Source organism: Bubalus bubalis, chromosome 14, assembly GCF_019923935.1.
Source record: "Bubalus bubalis isolate 160015118507 breed Murrah chromosome 14, NDDB_SH_1, whole genome shotgun sequence".
Classification (NCBI taxonomy): domain Eukaryota; kingdom Metazoa; phylum Chordata; class Mammalia; order Artiodactyla; family Bovidae; genus Bubalus; species Bubalus bubalis.
In genome coordinates this window covers 41,472,973-41,499,702 of record NC_059170.1, presented here as the reverse complement: position 1 = coordinate 41,499,702, position 26,730 = coordinate 41,472,973, and the positions used below count along the sequence as shown (strand labels likewise).

Sequence of the window (26,730 nt, the reverse complement as noted above, 5' to 3'; positions counted from 1 at the left end):
TTTGAAGGTGGGAGGAGAAGGGGACAACAAAGGATGAGATGGTTGGATGGCATCACTGACTCAATGGACATGAGTTTGAGTAAGCTCCGGGAGTTGGTGATAGACAGCGAGGCCTGGCGTGCTGCAGTCCATGGGGTCACAAAGAGTTGGACACGACTGAGGACTGAACTGACTGACTGATGAGGCATCACCTCACACCTATCAGAAGGGCTTTTAACAAAAAGACAACAAATCAGTTGTTGAAGAAAAGGGAACTGGTGCACTGATGGTGGAAATGTAAATTGGTACAGTTGCTATGGAAAACAGAATGGAGATTCCTAAAAACATAAAAATAGAACTACCATACAATCCAGCAATTTCACTTCTGGGTTTATCCAAAGAAAATGAACACAGTGGCTCAAAAAGATATATGCACCTCTGTATTCACTACAGCATTATCTACCATAGCCAAGATATGGAAGCAATTGATGGACGGATAAAGAAGATGTGATATATACATAGCTATATACACATATATAGCTATAAATATATACACACATATATACAATGAAATATTATTTAGCTATAAAAAGAAGGAAATCCTGCCACCTGCAGCAACTTGGGTGGAACTTGAGGGTACTGTGCTAAGTGAAATAAGACAGAGAAAGATAAATACCATAGGATCTCACTTGTACGTGGAATCTGAAAAAAAAAAAAAACAAATGAACAAACTCCAAACTCATAGGCGAGCAGTGGTGGAGGAGTGGAGAAAATGGGTGAAGAGGGTCAAAATTTACAAATTCCCATTATAAGATGAATGTCATGGGATGTGCTGTACAGCATGGTGACCGTGGTTAACAGTACTGCATTGTATATTTGAAACTTGCTAAGAGAGTAGATCTTAAAAGTTCTCATCACAAGAAAAACATTGTAAGTATGCCTGTGATGGATGTCAGTTGGACCTATTGCGATCATTTCACAATATATACAATTGGTCATATGCCACTCACTTGAAAGTGACATAATGCTATATGTCAATTATGCATCAGTAAAACAAAGGCACAACTGTGGCAAGGGTTGCTTGGCTGCTTCTTGTACTCAGGAGAACCCGTCTCTGGGCACAAGTTGGGGTGGGTACCAGATGACCCGGAAGCCCAGGGGGTGCAGGTGAGGCCACCTGACTCTACCCCTGCTTTCACAGCTGTAAAATGAAGAAGATGCTTCCCCACTTCCTTCTTGGAATTACTGTGAAAATGCAAATAAAGGATGAAGTGGAGAGAGAACTTAGGTAGGGAACTGGGGAGGTTTGGAACTGAGGACGTTCGATCCTAAAAAAAAAAAAAAATTTAAGAAGTTCTAGAGATCTGTTTGACAACAATGAGAATACCCTTAGCACTACTGAACTGTACACTTGAAAATAGTCCAGATGGTAAATTTTATGTTGTATTTTTACCACAATAAAAAAAGACTCATATTAATTGGAGCTCTAAGGTTCTAATTACTAGCAACTAATTGATGTGGACTCTTCTGATATAGCCTCAGGAGTAACTCCTGCCACATCTCATCAATTATGTGTGAGTCACAAGTCACATTGTTTCTCAAAAGTATCTTCTAGAATGTGATGCTATCTTAGGCCCATAGTCAGAAACTGGGGCAAAGATTAATAGCAGCAATTTTGCACATTATGTGGGTGCATTCATTATTATGTGATTGAATTCTTGGTCTTGGGAATTTTGTTCAATTCCATCATTCTCCAGAGATAAAAGGGACAGGTGAGAAAAACAGAAGTTTCATGTCCTCACAGGTCTAACAACTTCTCCAAATTTATGCAGAAATCAGTGGCAACGCTGATTTGGATCCGACCTTTTGCCTTTATGTGTCTTATTTTCTCCTTTTCCTTATTTGTGTGCAAAATAAAAAGACCTGTTTAAAGAATTGTGAGTCCATAGGTTAGAAATGAAGCAGCAACAATAACAGAGAACCAGGGTCATGGGAGCTGAACTATAGGGGTTATTTTTCTGCTGTGATATAAGCCAAGTGGGAGGTTGTGACTTGGCAACTCGGCGGAGTCAGGGCTAGGTCTTTCCCACTTCTTGGCTCCCAGATGGCTGCTTCAGCTCCAGACATCACATCTGAGATCAGGGCAAGAGGTGGGAAAGGTGGACACAGCCCCTCCAGAAGACATTTGCCCACAGCTGTCTTGGGCCTGAAGCTGTGTGTGTGACCACTCTCGGTTATAAGAAAGCCTGGGGTAAGGAGGAGGATTTAACTTTTCCAGCCTCCAGGTGAAGGTATGCAAAGGTGATGTCCTATGGTGGGTTCTCCATTCAGCCAGTGACTGTCATCCACCTGTCAACAAGAAGAGTGCCAAGGGGTATTCTGGGATGCAGTGGGATGGGAAGAGCAGACCGAGTGTACAGTAAGTCCCCTACACGTGAACAAGCGCCATTCCAAGAGTGCGGTTCTAAGTCCAATTTCTTCATAAGTTCAACAAACATAGCTTGGGTACCCAACTAACACAATCAGCTGTACAGTCCTGTACTGTAATAGTTTATGGTGCTTTTCACACAAATAATACATAAAAAAAGACATCAAATCATGTTAAATCTTACAGTACCTTGAAAAGTACAGCAGTACCAGCTACATCATGCTTTCATGCTTGCTTTCAGACATCCTGGACTTGAAATAAAGATATCATATTACTGTACTCTGTAACATACAGTAAAGCACACAAAAGCCCGACCACCTGTAGGGGATGCACGCACGCGACAATGTACACCAGACAGCATGAAGTAACTTATGTGACTGGACATGCGAATGCACACTTGCTTCTTTGAAAGGGAGCGTTTTGAAGGTTCATGTGTAGGAGACTTACTGTACGTGTGAACACAAGGGACCACGGTGGTTTGCTGGTGACAAGTCGTGTGTAGTGTGCAAGGGAGTGATGGCAGGCAGGTGGAGACAAGGGAGGTGACAAACCTTGGGCTTGAGCCCAGCAGACAGGACCAAGGCTGAGCAGAGCTGGCTAAGCCCAAGTGACCACATGCATCTCCTGGAGGCTGGTAAACGCAGGGTCTGGGGCAGCAGATCGGAGCAGGGGACCCTGCGTCCCCCCCAGGCACCAAGCTGATGCTGTTGCCTCCCTCTGAGTGGCCCAGGTCCAAGTGGTTCTCAGAGTTGGCGGCACAGTGGATTCACCAGGGGATGCTGAAAACTGGTTTATACACAAATAATGTACAGAATACAAATTGAGTTCAATAATGTTTAAAGGAGCAGCTGAGTCGGCTTTTCTTACCAAAACACCTGTTAAAGCCACGCTCGCCAAACTCTAATGCACACGAAACCCTCAGGGATTTGCAGATGGGCCGAGCCGGGCTCAGCAAGTCTGGGTCAGAGCCGGAAATCTGTGTTTCTAACAAGTGCGTCTGATGCTGCTGCTGCTAGTCCCAGGTCACACTTTGCAAGCAGGTGATGAAGGGCTGAGGGGGTGGGAGAGGGTGGGGGCATAGAAGAGGCGGACCATATCCCTTGTGCCTGGTGTGAGCTGAGGAAGCGTCCCAGCTGCGTAGTGGGCGAGGCCAGAATGCTGTTGACCCTTACATGTGGGCTTATTCACTGTATGTAAACTTACATGGGGCTTCCCTGGTAGCTCCATGGTAAAGAATCCGCCTGCCAAGGTAGGAGACATGGGTTTGATCCTTGGGTCGGAGAAGGAAATGACAACCCACTCCAGTATTCTTGCCTGGAAAACCCCATGGACAGAGGAGCCTGGCAGGCTGCAATCCATGGGGTCACAAGAGTCAGACAAAATTGAACAACTGAACAACAACAAACTTGCACAGCCTGGATTTAGGGTCAAGAAGTAATATATATTTAAAATGTATCTTGTGTAATATTTTTTTTAAAACCAAATGCTAGAGTTGGCAATTGCTGTGCCTCTGGGTTGACTGGGGTGAGTGTTGCAGGTTGCATGGCTATGGCCCAAGCCCAGGGGGGCTGTCCCCCCATCCTACAGTCTCTAACATCTGTGCTCTGCTCTCTCCACTTCCAAACCCGAGACCAGTGCTGTTGGTGCTAAGAACGTGATAGACTATCTCACAAAGGCTCCAGGGCACTCCTTGGCCGCAGGGGGGCTAAATAAACACAGGAATACAAGTGTGTAGACACCCACAGTGGGTATGTGTTCACGTGTGCATATGTGCACATGTGTAAATCACGCATGTCTCCTTCCTTCCATAATATCTTGACCCGAGGGAGGTACAGTAGCTTGTTTGCAGACATGGGTTACAGCTTCCCGGTCCCAGTGGAGCCCCAGTGATCACAGCCTCCTGAGTGATCCCAGGAGAGACCAGCCAAGAACCAAGGAGCCCGGCTCAGCCCACCTGGTCACCCAGAGGACTGTGAGCAAATAGAACAGCTGCCATTTTAACCTGCTAACTTTTGGGGTGTTTGTTACACAGTGAATAATGACTGATGCCCGTGGCTAGAAAAACCTGGGCTGGAAATATATCTGCATAAAAATATATGTTTGAACTGCATTCAGTACTATAGCCCTGCTCTGTTTTTTAAATTTTGGCCATGTTGCACAACTTGCAGGATCCTGGTTCCCCAACCAGGGATTGAACCCAGGCCATGGCGGTGAAAAGGCTGAGTCCTAACACTGGACTGCCAGGAAACTCCCAATACTGCATCCCTTGAGCGAACGTCAGATGGGAGTTCAGCATGCCACTCGCTACCCTGTAGAGAGGAAAGGTGGGAAGTGACATGGCCAGCACCCCTGAGCCCCTGCAGAGGACCTGCCCCACGTGAGCTGCTGCCTCCTCAGGGTGCTGGACCTAGCATCCCAGGCAGACATCACTCCTTCTTCACCCCTACAAAGTGCTCAAAACAGTGCCGTGTGGACTGACCTCCCTGTCAGTGACCTAATTGTGGCTTCACTGCCCCGGGGTGGCTTGAGAACAGGTAGACCAGATGGATGAGTACTGGAGCGAGGTGGTGATAATCATCTAGGTTCCAGACTGTCCCCTGGGCTCCAGGACCAGCTAAGGAGGGACCGGTGTCTTCTGTGGCGTAACCCAAGGATGTGGGTGCAGGGAGCCCACCCCATGCGCACACCGGCTCTGCCTAGAGAGCGGCATCCCCCCAGGTCGGCCTTCGCTGAGGACTCTGCATCCTGGGCCCACATGCCTTACCGACAAGCTGAGTGGGACCAGGTGTGAGTGTCCGCAGAACAAGAGATGAATACGGAGACACCCTCTCTGCCAGGATCCTCAGCTAGAAGCACGGCTCTGGGTCAGCCAGGACTGAGCCTGGGCTCTGCTGGCTCTGGGACAAAAGGCCTCCTGGGTTGTCATCATTTCTCCAGCGGTGACTCAGCCCTGTCCATGGTCTTGGCAAGTCTGAGCTGCCTGTGGAGGCTGAGATTCCTGCCGGCGCCCTACCTAGAACTGGACATCCAGCTCCTCGTAGAAGACAATAGGGTTGGCAGACGAAGGTCATGTTCCTTCCCTGTTCCTTTACACACACACACACTTGCATATGCACACACTGACGTATTCACACACATGTAGACACACACATAACATACCAACATAAACATGGGTACATTCACTTACAGAAACACACACACACTCACACCCTGAGCAGTAAACTCCACCCTGTGAACATCACTGCTGTACAGAGCTGTTTTGGGGGAGTGAGCCAGAGGACAGTCCTGGGGGACACAGAGACGCCTCACGGGGCTACTCGATTCCTCATCAGGCAGCCCTCTCTCCAGGGCACCAGAGCTACCGGCTCGTCCGGCTGGCAGATCTGAACGTGGCCCCCAGGGGTGGGTGCCTGCAAACAACAGCAGAGGGGTGGTAGGAGGGAGGGGGCAGTGGGAGACTGAGCGCACATGTCAGGCAAGGATGTGGGTGGATCTGGGGCCCAGGTTTTTAGGTAAATGGATTCTCTCCGTTCTCCCCCCATGATGAGCAGCTGCAGGCAGAGTCTGCAAGGGGGTCTCTTCTGTGGTGTTTGGACCTCCTGGTGGCTGGTCTGTGTCCACACGGGGTTGAGGTTGGGGTCGGGGGAAGAGTACAGTTCCCAGAGGAGTTTATGTAAGGCTTGTCTTTGCAGCTTCTTGATTTTTATAGAGAGAGTTATTGCACCCAAAATAGCAGTCATGCTTTGCTTGTGAGCTCTTGGGATGGGGCTTGCTTGGGGCGTTTGGAAACTGGAGAGAGGCTGGGCCGGAGGGGCGGTGGTGGGGAGGCGGGGGTGCACAGAGACTGTGCTGGCGGCCCTGCGGTCCACTTGCCCGGGGCTGAGCCCTGGCTTATCCCGTGCCCTTTGCAAAGGTATTCAACTTCTCTGTACCTCGGTCTTCCTATGAATGAAGAGGAGGCCCCAGTTGCCCTGCCTAGGGTTGTTACATGAGCTGAGATGAGGCAGCACTCAGTGATGTCAGCTGAAGTCAGGGCCAGCTTGAGGGGGTATGCACTGCCTCATATGGGGCCTTGACCAAGGGTGGGCTTTGCACAGGGGGCCAGGCCATTCTGGGAACCTGGACAGCCAGGGCCCAGGTGGGCACAGAGGAAGGCAGGACAGATGCCCAATCAGCAGCCACTCCAGATGCTCTGTAAACTTGAACTGTCCATGTGGGGCTGAGCCAGGGAAGAGGCGAATCCCAGGGGATCCTGACCAACTCCCAGGCCTGGTAGGGGGTGCCCAGTACAGATGGCCCTGGACTTTCTCAGAGCCTGACTGCCATGCAGGTGAGGGTGGCTGTTGTGAGCAAGTGCCAGGAGAGGGCTTCTCAGGTGGCACTAGTGGTAAAGAATCCACCTGCCAATACAGGAGACAGACCTGGGTTCGATCCCTGGGTCAGGAAGATCCCCTGGAGAAGGGCACGGCAACCCACTCCAGCATTCTTGCCTGGAAAATCCCATGGACAGAGGAGTCTGGTAGGCTACAATCCATAGGGTCACAAAAAGTCGGACAGGACTGAAGCAACTTAGCACACACACACGCCAGGAGAGGGCAGGTGGAGTCCTGTGTAACATGAGGCTATGGGAGCATAGTCCTCACAAAAGTTAGGGAAACCCTGACTATTTTGTAAATATCGTTCCCTTTCCAGTTGCTGTGAAATCAGTTTTGTTGGAAGAATTAATTACACCAGCAAACCTGACCACACAGCCTTCCTTGCTCAGAAAGTCTGTACATTCATAATTATCTGTAAACTTTGTTAAAGGTTAAATGAACTCACTTCCTAGGTCGAGTTCCCCTTGGGGCAGGAAGCCCACATGTGTACACACTTCTTGAAGGTTGGTTCCTGATTTTAGTGTATTTATTTTAGCTATATTTCCCTCCAAATCCAAACTATCCTTGAAGTGAAATGAAAGTCACTCAGTTGTGTCTGATGCTTTGCAATGCTATGGACTGTACAGTCCATGGAATTCTCCAGGCCAGAATTCTGGAGTGGGTAGCCATTCCTTCTCCAGGGGATCTTTCTCCAGGGGATCTTCCCAGCCAGAGATCGAACCCAGGTCTCCCGCATGGCAGGCTGATTCTTTACCAGCTGAGCCACATCTCCTGTATTAGTATAAGTTCTGGAGATGTTCAGATGGCCTTTCCCTAGAGTCTCCATGTGGAGCTGTGGTTGGTCTGATTTCCTCAGGCCGCTCTGCTGACCAGGGACCCAGAGCTGGCACTATTTCCTAGTCGCTGCTGAGTCCGGTATCGTGGACAGGGTTAAGCCAGAGCCTGGCAGCAGAGGTGCGTTGCCTACTCACAACCAGACCAGATCAGAGCAGGCTGAGTGTGACCAGTGCCCTCTTTCAGGCCCAGCAGTGGCTGGTCTGGTGGTGAATCATGAACAAGCAGATTCAAGCAAATTTTCGGGTGTGAATGATCATGGACGTGAAGCAGGCACGTTGGACAGTGTGGGCTGGAAGCTTCCAGAAAGACCACTTCTCTATCCTGTGGACCACTGAGTGTTTTTATGGGCCAGGCTATGATGTGAGCGACCAGAGAGTGAGGCAGGTGTCAGCCACTGGGACATGCATTCCTGGGTGGCATGGGGCTGGATAGGCTGTGTAGACTGTGGAAGACGTCTGCAGGTTCACATGACAGGTAGACAGGCCACTGTTGTTCAGTTGCAAAGTTGTGTCTGACCCTTTGTGACCCCATGGACAGCAGCACGCCAGGCTTCCCTGTCCTTCACTATCTCCCAGAGTTTGCTCAATCTCACGTCCATTGAGTCAGTGATGCCATCCAACCGTCTCATCCTCTGTTGCCCCTTTCTCCTGCTGTCCTCAATCTTTGCCAGCATCAGGGTCTTTTCCAGTGAGTCAGCTCTTCACATCATGTGGCCAAAGTATTGGAGCTTCAGCTTCAGGATCAGTCCTTCCAATGAGTATTCAAGGTTGATTGCCCTTAGGATAGACTAGTTTGATCTCCTTGCAGTCCAAGGAACTCTCAAGAGTCTTCTCCAGCACCACCGACAGGCCATTGGAATGGTATCTATGTAGTGGCCATGGATGGTATCTGTAAGAAAATGACTTTGGAGCTGAGACCCTAAGGACAAGAAGGATCTGGCCAAGACCAGACGTGTGTCGAGGGTGTGGGCACAGCAGATGAGACCGAGCAGACCTCACAGAGCTAGCCTCACTGATGGAGAGGTGGGATCACATGGCATCTCCAGGCTGAGGGGCCAGAGCCAGGCTGTGTTCTGAACCCTCATGGGCGGTTGGAGCAGGAGAGAGAGGCTCTGGTTCCTGAGTGGTCCAACTCTGACCATGAAGGGGAAGCAGGTGGGTGGGGCGGGGCCAAGGATGCCTGGTTGGGATTGGGCTGCCGGTGTCACGCAGGAAGAGGCAAGTGAAGGATGGCTCAGGTCTGGGACCACGAGACTTGGATGTCTACGAGACTTGGATGCCCTCGAGGCCAGGTTCCTGTCCTGTTTGCTCACTGCCCCGTGTCCAGGGCCCGAAATTCAGAGGATGTTCTGTGCTATGTGGAGGTGGGGGAGGAATACAGGGAAGGCGGGCTGATCCCCTGAAGTACCAGGGGGTACCCAGCTGGCTGCCAGCTCAGAGGGGACATGTTGCCTGCCAGTGTGGACACCACCAGCACCACCAGGCTCAGAGGAAGGTACTGAGCCCAAGGACTGGCTGAGCCTTCCCCGGGGGAGAGGAAAGAAAGGAAAGATGAAGGAAGGAGCTAGAGTTCTCCTGGCTTGTAGAGTCTGAATCCTGGAGACCCAGGATCAGCCCAGGAAACAGAAATCAGGAGCTGCAGAGTCCTCAGGCTTGGGCCTTCGAGATCTCAGGCCACAGGGGCCCAGACTGGGGGCTCAGTCACCCCCTTCATTTACCGAGTATTGGGGCCAGGGAGGCTGGAGAGGAACAGAGGCTTCTCCAAGAAGGTGAGGGAATTGTGCGTGTGAGTATGGTTTGTGATGGTGCATCAGAGATTACACTGTGGGGTTGGGGTGTGAGGTGATCAGACGGTGAGAGACCTCCTGTCCCTGGGTTGGAGTTCAGTGCTGGGGGCGGTGGTGGAGACTTGATGCTCTGGAGGGAGAATGCAGAGAGGGGAGGGAACCCCTTGAGAAGCCAGGGAGCTGGGTGAACCCTGAAACCACAGAATAGTGACATAAGGGGTAGTTGGTGGAGGGTGTGACATTGCCCACTTGTGAGTGGTTCCTGCAAGTGAGATGAGGGAGCGGGCAGGGCAGGGGCTGACAAGACTGGCCACAGGGAGGACCCGGGGCTCCAGTGTGGTCCCTGTTCCCTCTGCTGTGCAGAAGCCTGGAGTGATTGCCCAGCGGAGCCCCTGCGTGCTAGGGAGGGGACCCTGAGGAGGCACCACATGGTTCTGGCTCTCAGGATGCCCCTAGGGTGGGAGGCACTTAGCAGCCCTCCTCCCCCTTCAAGGTGGACCCCCAGATGCCCTCTATCCCACAGGTGGGTGTGAGGTCCCTCCCAGCACTCAGAGTGTCTCTGTAGGTGCCCCTGCTAGGAACAATTTACACTGCTCAATTCAAGGTCCCAGAAATGCCAGTTCTCATTTGTTACATAGCATCGGTCAGTTAGAAAGAATTTCTATTTATCAGAACAGTCACTCTTGTACCTACTATGATTGTGGTCATTGACACTGTACTTATTACACTTACCCTGAATAGAGTAAGGCAAGGATCTGGCCTGGCAAAGAACACATGTATCTGAGTTCCACTAAGATGGGATGTGCCAGCTCAACTCTGTGATCTGAGGCCAGGGAGAGCAGGTCTCTCTAAGCCACTGCAGGCGACAGGCCTGAAGCATCTTTCACACCCACCTGCCTGCCGCCCCACCTTACTGGAGATCGGCTACATGACCACCCTTTGGGGGGTACCCTCCACATTGCTGCCTTTTGGGGAGATACAAACACTCATCCTTTGTTGCCTTCACCCCACTTATGTCTTGAGCTTAATCCAGTTTATAATCTGAACCCATGTCATTCCATTCCCCTTGTTACCTGGTTTATGAAGGGTGATGGCAAGGAGGCTGGGGTGTCATCTGGGTTGGGACTGGAAGGCAGCTTGGGTGAGACTCACCTCATTGACAATCCTAGCCTCCGACAGTGTTGGTTAGGTTGAAATAAACACAGTGAAGAACTTTCCTTTATAACAAATCAGTGGGGTTTTACTCAGACCTGAGGTCGAATCCTAAAACTTGGCCTTCAGTTTCTTCAGACTTAAAATGGGAGCGATTCTGAGTAATCCCAAACTTTTGAGGGCATTGAACAAGATCACCTGGGGGAAGTATATGAACCCCTAGCCTAACAGTGACTGTCCGGTAGGTGGGATTGTTACTGTTTTGTGTTCGGTAGCCATCAGGCTGCCCTACATTGCAGGAGCAGCAGGAGAGGAACCCTATGTCTTGCATTTCTGTGTGCATTTTCGGGTAAGTTTGTCACTTTCCGCCCAAAACCCTGCTTCATGCTGACAGGGTTGCCCAGAATCTGCTGGCTGACCTGCGGGCCCTTCCGACCATGCAGTTTGCAGTCCGTGAACACAGAGTGTCTCTGTCTTTACTTAGTTCTGTAATTGCTTTAATGGTGTCTCGAGAGTTTTGGGTGTACACATTTCAGCTTCTTTTGTTAAATGTATTTTATCCTTGATTCTCAAAGCATGGTCTTGTGTGTGATGGTATGAGGGTAGGCTTCCAACAGACCTGGGTGTAAGCTCTGCCTCTGTTCCTGACCAGCAGCTTGAGGCAGCTTCTCTCACGTCTGCTTCCTCCTCCATAAAGTAAGAGTCAGGTCCATTAGTAGTGGGGTCAGCAAGGTGATCACCCAGGGTAATGAACGCTAGAGTGCTCAGCACCGAGCAAGTAAATTCTAGCTGTATCCTTCCTTTACTGAGTCTGCAGTAAAAATTATGATTTTTTTTTCCTACATATGACATCTTGCCCCCATACGCTAAATTAAAAGCCCCAACAGAGTCGAAGAAAAAAATATCTACTTGTACTTTAGACATTTTAAAATATTCTTTCATTTTTTTCTTTTGAGTGATATAATTTTTATCGATTTCTAAGATTTGGTTTCTCTTTATCTCCCCACTTCTGAAAAATCCCTTTGAGTTTTGTTTTTTTTTTATTTTATTTTTGCCCTTGATCCAGCTTTTATGGGCTGATTAAAGAATTTTCTCTCTTCCAAGTAGCACGAATACAATTTCCTCTGTTTACTACCTCATTGCTGGCTCACATGTTCTCAGAAGCATGGAATTTTTACAGGACGTAAAATCCAGGGCAACACTCACGTCCAGGCCCCGCAGGGCGTTGTGTTTCCCACATGGCTTCCCCATCTGACTCCGTGAGGCGCTTGGTTAAGCACAGCCTTAAAGATGCTGACACAGATCAGCGTGTCTATCTAACATCAGCGCTGCCTGGGGAGGAGCACAGGACAGCGGCTTGGAAGCCGCTGCTGGGGGAGATCCATTTCCCACAAAGCGGAATAAGCCACACCCCGGCTCTGCCATGCACAGTGGGGACCTGTGTTCAGGACCCCAGGGAGGCCCACGGGAGTGTTTTTTAATTAGTGGAGAAAATTGAAAGCAGAAGCAGATGGCTTACCAACTCTACCATACAAACACTAAAAACACGGGGAAAAAATGAGATTTCCTCAAGCTAGTAAGCATCTGGAATAATCTGGCGCAGCTTTTAAGAAAAGAAATATATCTAGGTCTCCTGATCTAGGTACTGAGGGTATTTGCATATTTCATATATTTAAGTATGTTATTTATTTTACACTTTAAATAGTAGTATCTATGCTTTGCTTTGGATATAGTTTTATAGATAATATACTAAAACTCTTGAAAATTCCTACTTAATGGTGGTACAGGCTGAGTGTTTGTATCCCTCCCAAAATTCATGTTCGAAGCCTCAACTTCAGATGTGATAGTATTGGTGGGTGGGGCCTTGGGGAGGTAATCAGGGAGAGATGAGGTCTTCCCCAGTGGGTCAGTGGGTAAAGAATCCACCTGCAATGCAGGATTGCCAAGTTGCTTCAGTCGTGTCCAACTCTGCAACCCCATGGACTATAGCCTGCCAGGCTCCTCTGTCCATGGGATTCTCCAGGGAAGAATACTGGGGTGGGTTACCATTACCCTCCTCCAGAGAAATCTTCCAGACCCAGGGATCGAACCCAGGTCACCAGCCCTGGGTGACAGCTAAGATGTCATCCAGCCTTCATATTTGTTCCAGCCCAGCCGGGTCCATGTCTGTGTCCAGCTGCCTTCCTGACATGGTAGCTGCATGGAGAAGAGGACGAAGACAGGCTCTGAGGCCACGTAGGCCATTTACAGGATGTCCAGGACAGATAGGCTGTGAGGAGCTTTCCCACTTCATCCCCCTCTTGCCACCCACCACACTTTGGCTGTACCCATGGCGGTAAAGAAGACGACCACTTGAAGTCTCGTCCAGGAGTCTCGTGTGCAGGTGCCTTTGAACCTTCAACTCTGGGAGTCCAGGCTCCTTAAAGCAAACACCTGCCACTTCCTAACTGTCCAGCAATAGAAGCCCTCAGCCTGCAGGCTCACAGGGCCAGGAAGCAAGGGCTAGAAGTGACCCTTGACCAGTGGTGGACCAGGGTCAGTGTGCAGAGGCCCCTCAGGTGGGATAACTCCACCTGCAAGTTTTGTACAATCCCTGGACTCCCTGGTGAGATGGGGTCCAGCTATCAGCGGCAGGAACAGTTTAACAATGCACACCTTCTTGCCCTCTGCCTTGCTCCCCTCTACCTGCTCCACATTTCTGGAACCTCCTCCCTGATAAACCCTTTACACGCCAGTCCTTGTTTCCAGCCTGCCCAGAAGACTTGGGCATCACTGTGGACGTGGAGTTATAGCCCTACTAAGATGGTGGTCCTGCCAAGATTGTGCTTCTCTGCTGCTCGGAAGGTGAGCTCTGTCCTGGGCCAGTGAGGGCAGGGCTGGTGTGTCACTGGAAGGCAGTGAGCCTTGGGAAGCGGCCTTGCTTGTGCACGATATTGTTGCTCTGATTCACAGAGCATCACAGCCTCTCAGGATGAATCATCTCCCAAGCACAGACGGGAGTGGATCTGGAGGAGACAGAACCTCTCCAGATCCCCACAAAGGAGCCTTCTTCTGCAGAGCCAACATGACTGTGAAACAACTATTCCCTGTCCTCTGCAGGCATTTTAGTGACTTTTAAGGGAAAGCATCAATCCATGGATGGCCCAGCCAGAATCCCTTAAGAACACGTAACTTGCATTTCCAGATCAAAACCACATCCCTACGTGCAGGACCATTTGTCCTCAGGTTAGGAAAGCATGAAGGCATGCCATGCTGTCCTCAACCATCCAAGGTGACAAAAACCAAAGGTCATAGAAGAAAGAAGAGAGTGCCAGCAACCGTGTTGCAAAGCGTCAGCTTCCAGCATGTCTGGAAAGCACCTCGGAGAGTTTTATCTGTATCTGTGTTTATTCCGCTTTCAATTCTGACTAGTTAAGGTCATCTCTGGATATTAACTCTGACAGATCCACTCTGCGCTGATTCAGAAGTCACGGCATTGAGCATGACACCCTGTGCTCCAAGTTACCCATGGAGGTAAAGAAGATTACCACTTGAAGTCTCGTCCAGGATCCATTCTTTGCCCCAGATTCATAGCTGGGGTCCCAGAAGCTCTGTGGCCTTGAAGCAAAGCTGGTCAGTGAAACACCCTCATCCCTCCTCTGAGTTGCTCCTCCCTGTGGGCCATGGAGTGGGGCTGGCTTTCCTGCTGCTGATGGCCAGGAATCCACCAGATGGGTCATGCATGTTATCAATCACCTGGGCATGACAAGGATGGTTGGCAGTTAACAAGACTGGTTAACAAACCATCCAGCTAATCCATAGGTGATACTAATGGGTAAAGAGAAAAGATTAGGGGAAAAAATGAGACAGAACCAGGAGAGAGGTCAACGCCCCACATCCTATCATGGTGTCCAGAGTGACCGAGAGCTCACAGCCACAGTGCAAGGAGGAAGACACTGTGAGCAGCATGACTCACAGTGTCCAAGTGGTAAAAATAGCCTGGGCTCATGCGAGAATCGTCTATTTCTGCTCCTGAGATGAGATGCAAAGTTGTCCTGGAAGCAACATCACACTGCGATGCACAGCATCTCCCAAACACCCCCGGGTGCCTCCCCACCCCTCTCCCAGGCCCCCTGCCCTACTCCACCCTGCCCACAGCTCACAGCCTCATCACTCAAGTCTGCCTCCCACCCTCAGGTAGAGCGTGGGTTTCACAAGAATGCGGCTTCCTCACTTGGCCCCCCATGTGGCCTTCAGCACCAAGGACAGCATCTGCCACTGTTACTGACTGACTGGATTGAAGAACTCCCCTTCCATCAGGTATGACCTTGCAAAGAAGATCCCAGGGTCTATCTGGAGCACTGTTCCCACAAACCCAGGAAGCCCTAAGCAGGATGGTCAACTGACCATGGTCCCTCATAAGAGCCCTGGCCTGAAGGGGCCGTTCAGGCATAACTAGAGAGAAGAGTCTGGGTCTCCGGAAGGCACATGTGGGCTTAAAAACAAAGGCCAGAAATGAATGAAAGAAAACCCGGTAAGAAGAGAAAGGGATAAAACAGACTACCGGACTTCCCTGATGGTCCAGTGGCTAAGACTCTGCACTCCCAATGCAGGGGGCCTGGGTTCAATCCCTGGTCGGGAAACCAGATCCCACATGCCACAACTAAAGAACTCAAGTGCCTCAATGAACATCAAAGATCCCAGATCCCACGTACTACAGCTAAGACTTGGCAGAGCCAAATAGATAAATATTTTTAAAATAAATAAATAAAATCTACCTTTTGGGGAAATTAAAAAACAACAACAACAGACTAAGGAAATGGGAAGGAGGTTAAGGGGTGACTCAATATTAACAGTGGGGAAATGGGAAGTTAGAACCAGGGATGATATTTAACTATCAGATAACTTAAAGCTCCAAGAAGAAAAAAAAAGTCAATGAGTTAAAAAAAATTGAAAATAGATGTGAAAACAAGCAAATAAAAAAAAAAATACAGGCACAAAACTAAGAGGAAAGCCAAAAGTTAAAGGTTAAAATTTTAAATAAAAACAAAAAACAAATGAGCAAACATATGCTAAAGCAAGAATAGAAATCGAAAGCTAAATAGATACAGTTCTTCAAAACAATAAAAATTTTTTTAAAAGGACATGATTTTTCCAGCTCCCAACCCCACCTCCCCGCACTCTGGAATGATTGTGAGAATTGAAGGGAAAAGAAAATAGAGGTAGAAATAAGGAACCTACAGATTAACTAAAGAGTACTGCTACCAGGCCAATAAGAAATAAAAACACAATTGCCAGGACACCTGGGCCTACAATAGAATGCATTCATTGTGATTTAAGAAAGTAACACAGCATAAAAAGACCATAAATAAAATATATGAAGGACAGCACAGCCTTGAGGAGTAAATCTCTCTCTGGAGTGAATATCAGTTTACTGTAAGATGTCACTGTGTCCCTGTAATTTTTGCAGAAACCCCTGGCACAGACACCAGTCACTCAGAATTTATGACCCACTGGGCTGCAGGCATGTTGTACTCAGTCCCAGAGGGATTCAAGGATTCAGCGAGTGCATGTGCGTGCACACACACAGACACACGCAACTTCAGCTCGTTGTCATTTTAAAGTAAATCTGGGTCTCTGGATTCTTGTGAACTGTTTATTCTTCCCCCCCACCTCAACTTATTTAGAAGGTATACTTTTCATCCACATTGCTAGATGTGATTCTTAAAATGTTATGTGTACTCCTTAATTAGTTAGTGCTGCCATCATCCTGCTCCTTAATGATGTAAGTGAAAGTGAAGTGGCTCAGTTGTGTCTGACTCTTTGCGACCCCATGGACTGTAGCATCCGTCCATGGCTCCTCCGTCCATGGGATTTTCAAGGCAAGAGTACTGGAGTGGGTTGCCATTTCCTTCTCCAGGGGATCTTCCCAACCCAGGGATTGAACCCGGGTCTCCCGCATTGTAGGCAGACGCTCTTACCATCTGAGCCACCAGGGAAGTCCCTTAATGATGTAAGGATCGTAGAATTCTCCTCCCATCTTGCGTGATTGTTCAGGATTTCTGTTCCCTCTCACTCCTCTCAGAATTCGTCATTACTGCCGCATGGTTGCAGTCATCTTCTGTAGTCAATGCTTATTAACGATTGACCACATTTCTCCCGTCCTTACACCTTCATTCCATTTCTTCATTCTGTGATCAGTTTTCTTTGGCTGGAGGACATGCTGCAGTAGCCCTTTCAGTGAGGGTCTGTTGGTGGTTCTCAGTGTTTGGCCAAATGCAGTATGTTCTCATTTGTGAAGAATAGTTTAGGTATTGAGTTCTAGGTCCAGTGTGTTTTCTCACTTTCTCTGACATCTTGTTGATTTTTTTTTTTTTTATGATTTCTATGACTGTTGGTGAGACATCTCCTCTTGGTTTGCCTTTTTCTTGGAGACAATCTATACATTTTCCTCTGGTTAGGATCATCTTCCTGTGTAGTTTTTCTCTAAGATGTATAGGTGTGGAATCACCTGCATTATACGCTTCTTTCACTAGTTCTGTGAAAGTGAAAGTCACTCAGTCCTGTCCGACCCTTGTGACCCCATGGACTGTACCCGCCAGGCTCCTCTTGTCCATGGGCGGGAACACTGGAGTGGGTTGCCATTTCCTTCTCCATCACTAGTTCTGAGAAAATCTCAAATCTCCTTAGACGTTGCCTCTTCCTTTCTCAGTGTTCCCTCATGCTGGAACCCCCACCTCTCCCTGCAGCGTTTCTATCAGTTGATTAAAGGACATTCTCATTTTATCTTCCTGCCTTCTCCTTGTGCCTCCCGTTTCCCACCGTATGCTGACTGCAGGCAGTGTCTGTACCGCCATGCTCCTGTGCTTTAATTCTCTCATCAGATACATTCAATTTGCTCATTAACTCATCTGTCTTATTTTAAATTCAGTGCATATTTTTACTTTAGGAAATTCCAATTTACCTCGTCTCTTTTGAAAGTGTGCTTCCCCTTCATGATTTATTAATGCTTCCTCCTTGCATGCCTTGAACATCTTGAAAGAGACTTACTGAATCACTTCTTACTGTCCCTAAGTTCTTGGGAGGCAGCTCTGTCCACTGACATAGACACATGGTGGGTGGTTTCTTGGTAAATTGTAAATGTTTATACTGTGATCCTTCTCTGTGGAACTCTGAAAATTCTAGCTGAGGATTTCCTGATGGGAAGGTGTGTCTGGCAGGTGCCCCAGGGATCCCTGACTTGAGACCATGTTGTTTTTTTAATGTGAATCTCTCAACTTGAGACATTTCCTGACCACATGCATATTAACATCTCAGACCTCAGTTCCACATGACATGAAATTTCCAGCAGAAAACATGCCCCAGTCTCAGGCCCAGAGGATCACCCCCGTTGTCCCCTTCCCTGTGCCAATGAACAGTGATTTTAGGCAACACTTTCACCCCACATGTCATCCTTTGAGAGTCCCATCTTAATGGGGGGCATCCGTTCCTACTCCTCCTGGAGGGACCACTACAACCCAAGCCTCGTTTACTGAGACTGACCTCTCCACAAAGAGGCAGTAGCCTCAGCTTAGGTGTCAGGCTCTGTATTTCGTGTCTGTCTTTAACATCTCTGCCCCGGAATGTTCCCCTTGCTGTCTCATGCGCTCAGCTCTGCCTTTGGCAGCGTCTGCTGCTACGCAACCTGGTCAGAGGCTCTATCACAGGAGGTTACACGTCGCACGCATGGTCTGTCTCAAAGCAGATTTCTCCCAAGAAAAACAGTGATCTGGTGACGCCAGGACTGAAATAGGCAGAAACAGGGTGGGGCAAGTGCCCTGGGTTCAGCCTCTGGTTTATCACTCGGAATACTTCCTGGTCTCTGTGCTGGCGTCTGTGATCCAGCCTCTTGTGGTGCCTGTTTTTCTAACTTTGAGGCTCACTGTGTCCAGGCCCGCCAGCTAAGGCCAGAAGGAGCACAGCCTGGGATCAAATGAAATTGGCCATATTCAGCCACTGCCGCAAGTCAAGGGGGCTGCATAGACGGGTGGCAGCACCCTCAGAGGAGGAGGGTCCTGAGGATTGGGGTCGGTGCTCAGTGGTTCTCAGGAGCAATTGGGGAGGGGGCAGCAATGGGTGTGACTTTGCAGAGAAGCTCGGACTGTAATTTGTGTCCAGGCAGCCGGGCTGGGTGGTGGGAGAGGGCGTCACTCAGAAGCAAAGCTTGAGGCAGGTTTTTGGTTTTTTTAGATTACATTATTATATTTTTATTGAAGTATAATTGCTTTGCAATGTTTTATTAGTTTCAGCTGTACAATGAAGTGAATCAGCTGTGTGTATACATATATCACCTCCCTCTTGGACCTCCCCCCAACGCCACCCTCTATCCCACCCCTCTAGGTCACAGAGCACTGAGCTGAGCTCCCTGTGCTATACAGCAGCTTCCCATGAGCTATACATCTTACACATGGCAGTGTATATACGTCAATCTTTTTAAAATTTATTTAACTGGAGGATATACAATATTGTGATAGTTTTTGCCATACATCAACATGAGTCAGCCATAGGCATACCTGTTTCCCCTCCTCTCTGAACTACCCCCCACACCTCCCTCCTCACCCCATCACTCCAGGTTGTCAGAAGAGCTCAGGTTCCCTGCATCATACATCAAACTCCCACGGCTGTGTTTTACATATGATAATGTATATTGTTCAATGTTGTGTCTGCAGTGGATTTCTCATGCAGAAACAAGAATTTTTGCAGGATTTCTCCCTGTCCTGGTAGAAACATTGTTACCACCAGCAGGGCTGGTTTTTCCTTTTTTCACTTCCTGGGACTTAGCTAGCCTTTCAGGGAAATGTTTTCAACAAAGAGAAACTCTTTGTTCTGAAGGAAAGCCCAGCTCTTCTGAATTCCTGGCCCTGCCTGTGTCCCTGCCTCTCGTTCTTGCTACGTTCTGTGTGTAACCCACTGGGAGCTCTGCATCTTCACTCCGTAAAGTCTCAGCCATCGAACTTTGAAGAATTCCCCTGGGAAATAGCTGGTTCTGCTCTGCTGAAAGCTAATGAGATTGACAAAGCAGCAGGTGACCTGCGATGAGGATATCCCCCCCACCGCCAGCCTCCTAAGGTCTTCACCTTCTGCCATTGGTCCAGCCCGGTCCATTACTCCAGTTGTGTTTGCCAGGTCTGTGAAGATGCCAGACTGGCAGAGAGGCTGAAAATACATGGCAGGGAAAAACCTGAGACGTCGCCTGGGAAGGCTGGGCTGAAAGGTGGCTCACTGTCTCTAAGGCAGACTCTGGCAGGTGCACGTCAGCTACAGATGAGCTGGTCAGTGCTTCCCCCATGAAGGTCCGAGGCACCTGAATGTTTACTGTGTCCATTAATTAGAAGGTGGGCCAGGGACGCAGCATGAGATGGTGCTTCTGTTTCTGAATCTTTGTAATAGTGTGTTTCTGGGTTGAAGAAGCCCTTCCTTATGAGGAAAATGTGAGGGAATATCACTTTTAGTTTTTAGGCTCTTAGTGTACTTTAGCAAATCTGAGGTTTAGGAAAACCTCGTTGTACAGGAAAAAGCAAACCCCATCTGTTTTCGTGGGTCCCTGAGATCACATGCTGTCCTATAGGTGTCTTTTAGTAGCTGGTTTACGGTGTGAAGGAGGAGCTGGCCGTGTTCTCCTTCTGGATTTATTTCTGCGAACTTGGGAAGGTAAGAAGCATGTCATCGTTGCAGCCTTCTTTTTACCCTTGTCCATGAAATGGATCCTAGCAACAGCCAATCCACAGCCCACTTCAGTGCGTCTTTTCTGTGGATATGGATGGGCTGCTGTGCTGCTGCTTTGATCCTTTGGTAATTTTATTCCTCGTGAAACTCTGGTCTGCTGGGTGCACGGTCGAGTTCTCTCTCCCTCTGTCTCTCTTTCCTGTGTGCACGCTCTTACACACACACACACACACACACACACACACACCTGCCACCCCTCAAAGCACAAGCTGTAACTCCTGCAGGTGACGCCCATTTATTAACTGGCCAGTGTGGAAGGATTTTCTGGGAAGATGTTGCAGTTTGAGGTTCTGTTTAATATTTTATTTCTTCAGTTCTAGCATGCACAGTCTTCACACTTTAATGCTTTTCTGAAATTCTGAAATAGGGATGTGTTTTACAATCCATGGCTACTGAGACTTGCTGAGTTATGACAGGGATCTTCCCTGAGCATGTCTTTATGTATGTGGGCAAATTTAAGTGAATATTGACCTCATGAAATAATAATAAAGTAATTTAGGGTTTAAAATATATGTACTTCATATAACTATATGTTTTTAAAATAATATTTTGTATATATTATATATACACTTTAAAATAATGCAATAATAGTACTAATTTGGGAGGTCATAATCAGAATTAACATGTTCTAGAGTTCTTGTACTTTCCAGAAAATGATAAAAGAAATAATTTATTTTAAACTCAAATAACTTTAAATATACCGTATCTTATTGGTTAGGACGCCAAAGTCACTGCTTCTTGTTTTGAAGAAAGCAATTTTTTAAAGTTTTTTTTAATCTTCATTTATTTATTTGGGTGCATCGGATCTTCGTTTAGCACATGAACTCTGTAGTTACGGCCCGCGGACTCAGCAGTGGGAGGCGCGCGAGACCACGGGCTTCAGTGGACTCGTGGAATTGTGGCTCATGGACTCTGCAGTGCCCAGGCTCAGTAGTTGCAGGACAGGGGCTCTCTAGTTGTGGTGCACAGGCTTAGTTGCTCCACAGCTCGTGGGATCTTAGTTTCCGGACCAGAGACTGAACCCATGTGCCCCATGCTGCAAGGGGCATTGGATGACCTAACCACTAGATGACCAGGGAAGTCCCCAGAGTCATTTTTTTTTAATATGGTAAAATGCACATTACTTAAGATTTACCATTTTGACCATTTTTAGATATGCAGCTTTGTAATGTTAAGTATTTTCACATTGTTGTATAATCATCACCTCATCCATCTCCAGAACTTTCTCATCATCCTAAATTGAACTTATATCTATTAAATAATCATTCCTCGTCCTTCTCCCCTAGCCCTTGGTAACCACCACCCTACTTTCTGTCTCAACGAGTTTGACCAAAAGGTATCTCATAGAAGTGGAATCATATGGCATTTGTCCTTTGGTGTCTGGCTTATTTCACTGGGCATGATGTTCTGAGGTCTCCTCTGTGTTATTAGAATTTCCTTCCTTTTGAAGGCTGAATAATAGTCCACTGAATGAATGTAAAACATTTTGCTGATCCTTCATCTATTGATGGGCGCGTGGGTTGCTTCCCGTTCGTGCCTGTTGTGAATAATGCTCTTATGAACACAGTGTACAGATACCTCCTAGAGACCCTGCTCTCAGTTCTTCTGGGTAAATCCCACAAGTGGAACTGCTGGATCATCTGCTAGTTCTAGGTTTAATTTCTGAGGAACCACCAAACTGTTTTCCACAGTGGCTACACAATTGTACGCTGCCAGCACCCATGTACAAGGGTTCCAATTCCTCCACAATAAGTGACTTGAAAATTATTTTTGTGGTTGTTTTGACTCAGATAACAAAGATACAGCAAGATATTAAGTACTAGACAAAGATAGCGGTGAAAAATTCAGACCTCTCACCTTGAGTCCTAATGTATCAGCCATATCCCCAACCTGCTCTCCAGAGGCCACTTGTTCATCCCAATAGCCAGCACCACACCTGGACTGCTGGGTGCATCTAGTTTTTTCTTATTCCATTGGCTTTATATTCTGTCCAGTAAACCCCTTGTTTTGAAAGGGGAGAGTTTCACTTACTTATGGCTAGAATGTAGATCACTAGCATTACTGCCCATCTCCTTCCCCCAAGCTTTCTGGTGTGTAATTTTGAGTCCTTCCATCCATCACTATTGTATCGGTAAAAGGACTTGATTAAACCCCCATCTCCCATCTTCCTACCAGGCAAGAGAAGGCTGTGGGAAGCATGCTTGCCCACTCTTCCTCCCTCATACCATGTGCCTTCCCATGAGCTCAGCTATGTCCTGACTTTACACCAGAATGAATGAGTCTCACTTAATGGCTGTGAGTCAGACCCTGAAATCAGGCTTCCTGGATGTGATTCTGGCTCTGCTCCTAGGTGATGGCAGGAAGCAAGGTACTCATCCTCTTGGTCCTTGTCAGTGGAATGAAGATAATGGTAATACCTACCTCAAAAGGGTTATTTTGAAAATTAAACAGGATAATCCAGGGGACGACAGAGTATGAGATGGCTGGATGGCATCACTGACTCAATGGACATGGGTTTGGATGAACTCTGGGAGTTGGTGATGGACAGGGAGGCCTGGCGTGCTGCAGTTCATGGGGTCACAAAGAGTTGGACACGACTGAGCGACTAAGCTGACTGACTGACTGATCCTTATAAATACCTTAGCACAGTGCCTGGTGTTTAGGAAATGCCCAGCACTTCTTGGCCAAAATGATGATGGTGAAAATGCTGATGACAACTTTGTCAGGACTGGTAACCTTTAAAATCTGTTTTTTAATTATGTAGATTCCAAATGTGGAATTATAAAAGCTATCATCATAATTCTTTAAACATCGTTGACTGTAAACCCAAGTTGTAGTGATAAAATACTGTTTCCTTTACACTAGTTGCCAGTATCAGACGCCGTGTACTGGGAGAAGAAATATTCTTAGTGTCCAGGTCAAACAGGATCTGCCTTTTTATATTCCATAGCTGCTCAAAATAATGGGAAATTGAGGGGGAGTGGATTTTTGTATTTAGACTCACAGAACTCTGGCAGTCTTTCTGGCTGTGCGTTTCTCCTGGAGTTTCTGAATGACCTTCTTTTAACATTGAAGGAAGAAACCTGTGCCTTCTTCCAGCATCACTGACGCCTTCCAGTGCTCTGTTCTCTTTCCTGTTGTTGACGGAAACAACACAACGAACACAACTTGCCTTTGTGAGACCCACAGATGTTCATTATAAATTGGACAGATTGCTGCAGGCCAGCTGCTAGACAGGGATTTCTTTTTATCATTTCTGGATAGTCACTGTTTCTTTTATCTCTGATTACCCGCTTCTTTGGTTTTCCACTCTTTTTTTTTTTTTTCTGGAGTAAATTTGTGAGCTACTTATTTAGAGCGGGTGTGAGTGAGATAAATTTTCTGAGTGCTGAAAATATTTACTGTTGTTGTTTGGCTTCCTTTTTATTTTTGCTCACTGAGTGATCGCTTGTGAGGTGCATAACTCAAAGTTTGTCTCCCAGCTTTGAAGGCACGACCCCACTGTTCAGCGTGTGCTGTCTTAATGGAAAGTCAGATGTCAGCCTGTGTGCCTATCTCCCTGGCTGCCACTCACCTCCTCTCAGATTCCAGGCTGGGGCCATTTCATCCCTTCCAGTACTTTCCTTCTTTAGGAAAGAAGAGGAAATTTTGCTGTGGCTTTTCATCCTTTCAGTATTTGCTACTATTTTCTCTCCTACTAGGATAGATTCTTCCAGGCACTTGTATGGTACTTCCAGGCCTTACTAAGGCCTTTCTTTTTTTAAATTAAATTTTTATTGGAGTGTAGTTAGTTTACAATGTTGCATTAGTTTCTGCTGCATAGCAAAATTAGTCAGTTGTACATACACATGTATCCTTTTTTAGATTCTGTTCCCATGTAGGTCATTACAGAGTATGGACTAGAGTTCCTTGTGCTATAACAGCAGGTCCATATTAGTTATCTATTCTGTATATGTGTGTGCATATGTCAATTTCCCAGTTTATCCCTGCCTAGAAGATCTTTCTCATTCTTTCAGTAGTATTTTAATGAGGTTTTCAAGACACAGAAGACAATCAATGTGCCAAATCCTCCTCCCGGAGTCGGAAGCCCAGCTCCATCATAGCCTCTCATCCGGGCCACCAGAGGCTTGTTTTCCAAAGAACAGATGGGCTTTGCTGGTTCCCAGTGTCAAGTCTCTGCTTTCTATTTCACTATTTTTGCTCTTATCTTTGTTACTACCTGTCACATGTATCTTTTCCCTTCATTATTATTGTTTTGGCTAATTTATCAATTTGGATGTTGATTCATTTATGTTCTAACCTTTATTGTCCTAATATGTGCATGTAAAGTTGTTTTGTCTAAGTACCTCTTCACCTGCACGCCTAGGTTTTGGTATGTAGTTTGCTTTAATACGTAGTTTTTTCAACAGGATTCAGTTCTAAATAATTTTATTCTTTGGTCCAATGGTTATTAAGAAAGTGTGCTTTTTTTCTTCACTTCTAACTGAGAGTGGCTTTTGCTAAATGTATTGATTTTTTTTTTTTTTTTTTTTTTTTTTTTTTTTGCTGCACTTAGTTCCCTGACCCGGCCCCTGAGCAGTAAAAACACAGAGTCCTAACCACTGGACTACCATGCGTGCTTGTCCAACTTTTTGCAACCCCCATGGACTGTAGCCCACCAGGCTCCTCTGTCAATGGAATTTTCCAGGCAAGAATACTGGAGTGGGTTGCCATTTCCTCCTCCAGGGGAATTTTCCCGACCCAGAGATCAAACCTGCATCTCCTGTGTCTCCCGCATTGGCAGGTGGATTCTTTGCCACCAAGCCACCCGGGAAGTTTCCTAAACGTATTGACCTCTGTATCGACTGTACTGTGGTTCCAAAACACAATCTGTAAGATACAAAATGATGTGAGATGTGTTGGTGCTTCATGGCTTAGTACTTGATCCACTTTTGGAAGGGAGAGAGGAAGGGAACGGAGAGAGAGAAGGAAGGAAAGATTAGGAGAAACAGAGAAAAAGACAGCATACAAGTGCCTAGAAGAATCTATTCTATAATTGTTGGATGCAGAATTTTCTATGTGCACATTGCTTAAAATTGCTACTGTTGCTTTTTGAATATTCCACATCTTTCTTATTCTTGGTCTATTTATTTCTTAACATGGTTTAGAGAGTGTTTTCAAGTTTCTTGTCCTGCTGGTGAAGATATTCCATTATTCCTGTAATTCTACCAGTTTTGCTTTGAGACCGTGATATGAATTGATTGTGTGCGGGGAAGTCAAGCAATGAGCTGGGTGGATTGAACCCCCTACTATGTAGCATCTATGTTACTAAATGGTAGCTTTTTTACTCCTTGATGTCTACTCTGCTTTATTTATCTCTTTAAAGATTTTTTTGGACAGTGGACCATTTTTAAAGTCTTTATTGAATTTGCTACAATATTGCTTCTGTTTTACATTTTGGTTTTTTGGCCCTGAGGCATGTGAGATCTTGGCTCCCTGACTAGGGATAAACCTGTATCCTCTGCATTGGAAGGCAAAATCTTAGCCACTGAACCACCAGGGAAGCCCCTTCTACTTTGTTTTAGATTCATTAAGCTGCGCCAGCTTCATTTTCTGCCTAGGATTTTTCTTGTATACATGTTTTCCATTCTTCTGTTTTCAGTGCTTCCACTTCCTTATGCTTTAGGTATGTCTCTTATAAATAACATATGTCAGGATACTGTTTTAAACCCAGAGTGAAAATTAATTTTAACTAGCAATTTCAACTAATTAATGGCGATTGTGAGTGCTGATCTATTTTCACTTGTTACCTCAATTTTTATTTTTATTTTTGCCCTGCTCTATTTTTTTTTTCAGCCTTACTCCCTTTTTCTCTCTCCTAATTTGAAATGTGTATAGTATTTTTATTCATTTGGTAGTTATCCTTGAAATTTACCCACACGTATTTAACCTAAGCCTAAAACTGAATAATTTAACACATTTCTAGAACATTGAAAAGATGTTAGTATCACCCACCTCCTGATTTACATACTATTGTTTTCCAGTGTTTAATTTTTTTACATGAACCTCACAGTTTAGGGGCAGGGGTCATATAGCCTTGTTATTTGTTTGGATTCATGAACAAGGTGTTGGTTTCTCTGTTCACCAGTTCTTGCCCCCTAAGCTGCCCACCAGCATCGTTTCTCTTCCTCCTTTAGAATTGTGTTTGGCCCAAGTTTCTTCATTTCTTAATCTATCTTATTTCACTTTGTTCTTGAAAGACAATTTTCTTGCATTCAGAGTTGGCAACTAGAGATATGGATGGACCTAGAGACTGTCATACAGAGTGGAGTAAGTCAGAAAGAAAAGCAAATGCTGTACATTGATGCATATATGTGGAATATGAAAATAAAAAACTGGTGTAGACAATCTTATTTACAAAGCAGAGACACAGATGTAGAGAACAAAAC

At 46.8% G+C, this 26,730-nt stretch overlaps 1 protein-coding gene and 2 non-coding genes across 6 annotated transcripts in view; 2 read left to right on the top strand and 1 right to left on the bottom strand.

The window, feature by feature from the left end:
* The window catches only part of SYNDIG1 (synapse differentiation inducing 1), a 105,524-nt gene that overhangs the window by 13,048 nt on the left and 65,746 nt on the right, over positions 1-26,730 (top strand). The window contains exon 1 of one of the 4 annotated variants that reach the window (XM_044927963.2): positions 19,412-20,227. The exons of the other annotated variants lie outside the window; for them this stretch is intronic. The gene's annotated coding sequence lies outside the window, so the exon portion shown is untranslated. Of the gene's footprint in view, positions 1-19,411; positions 20,228-26,730 lie in introns of those variants that run through there. 4 annotated transcript variants of the gene reach the window in all.
* Positions 15,108-15,180, top strand: TRNAG-CCC. The gene has a single exon. It is a non-coding gene; the product is annotated as a tRNA-Gly (tRNA).
* On the bottom strand, positions 16,464-16,536 carry TRNAC-ACA. Its single transcript has one exon. It is a non-coding gene; the product is annotated as a tRNA-Cys (tRNA).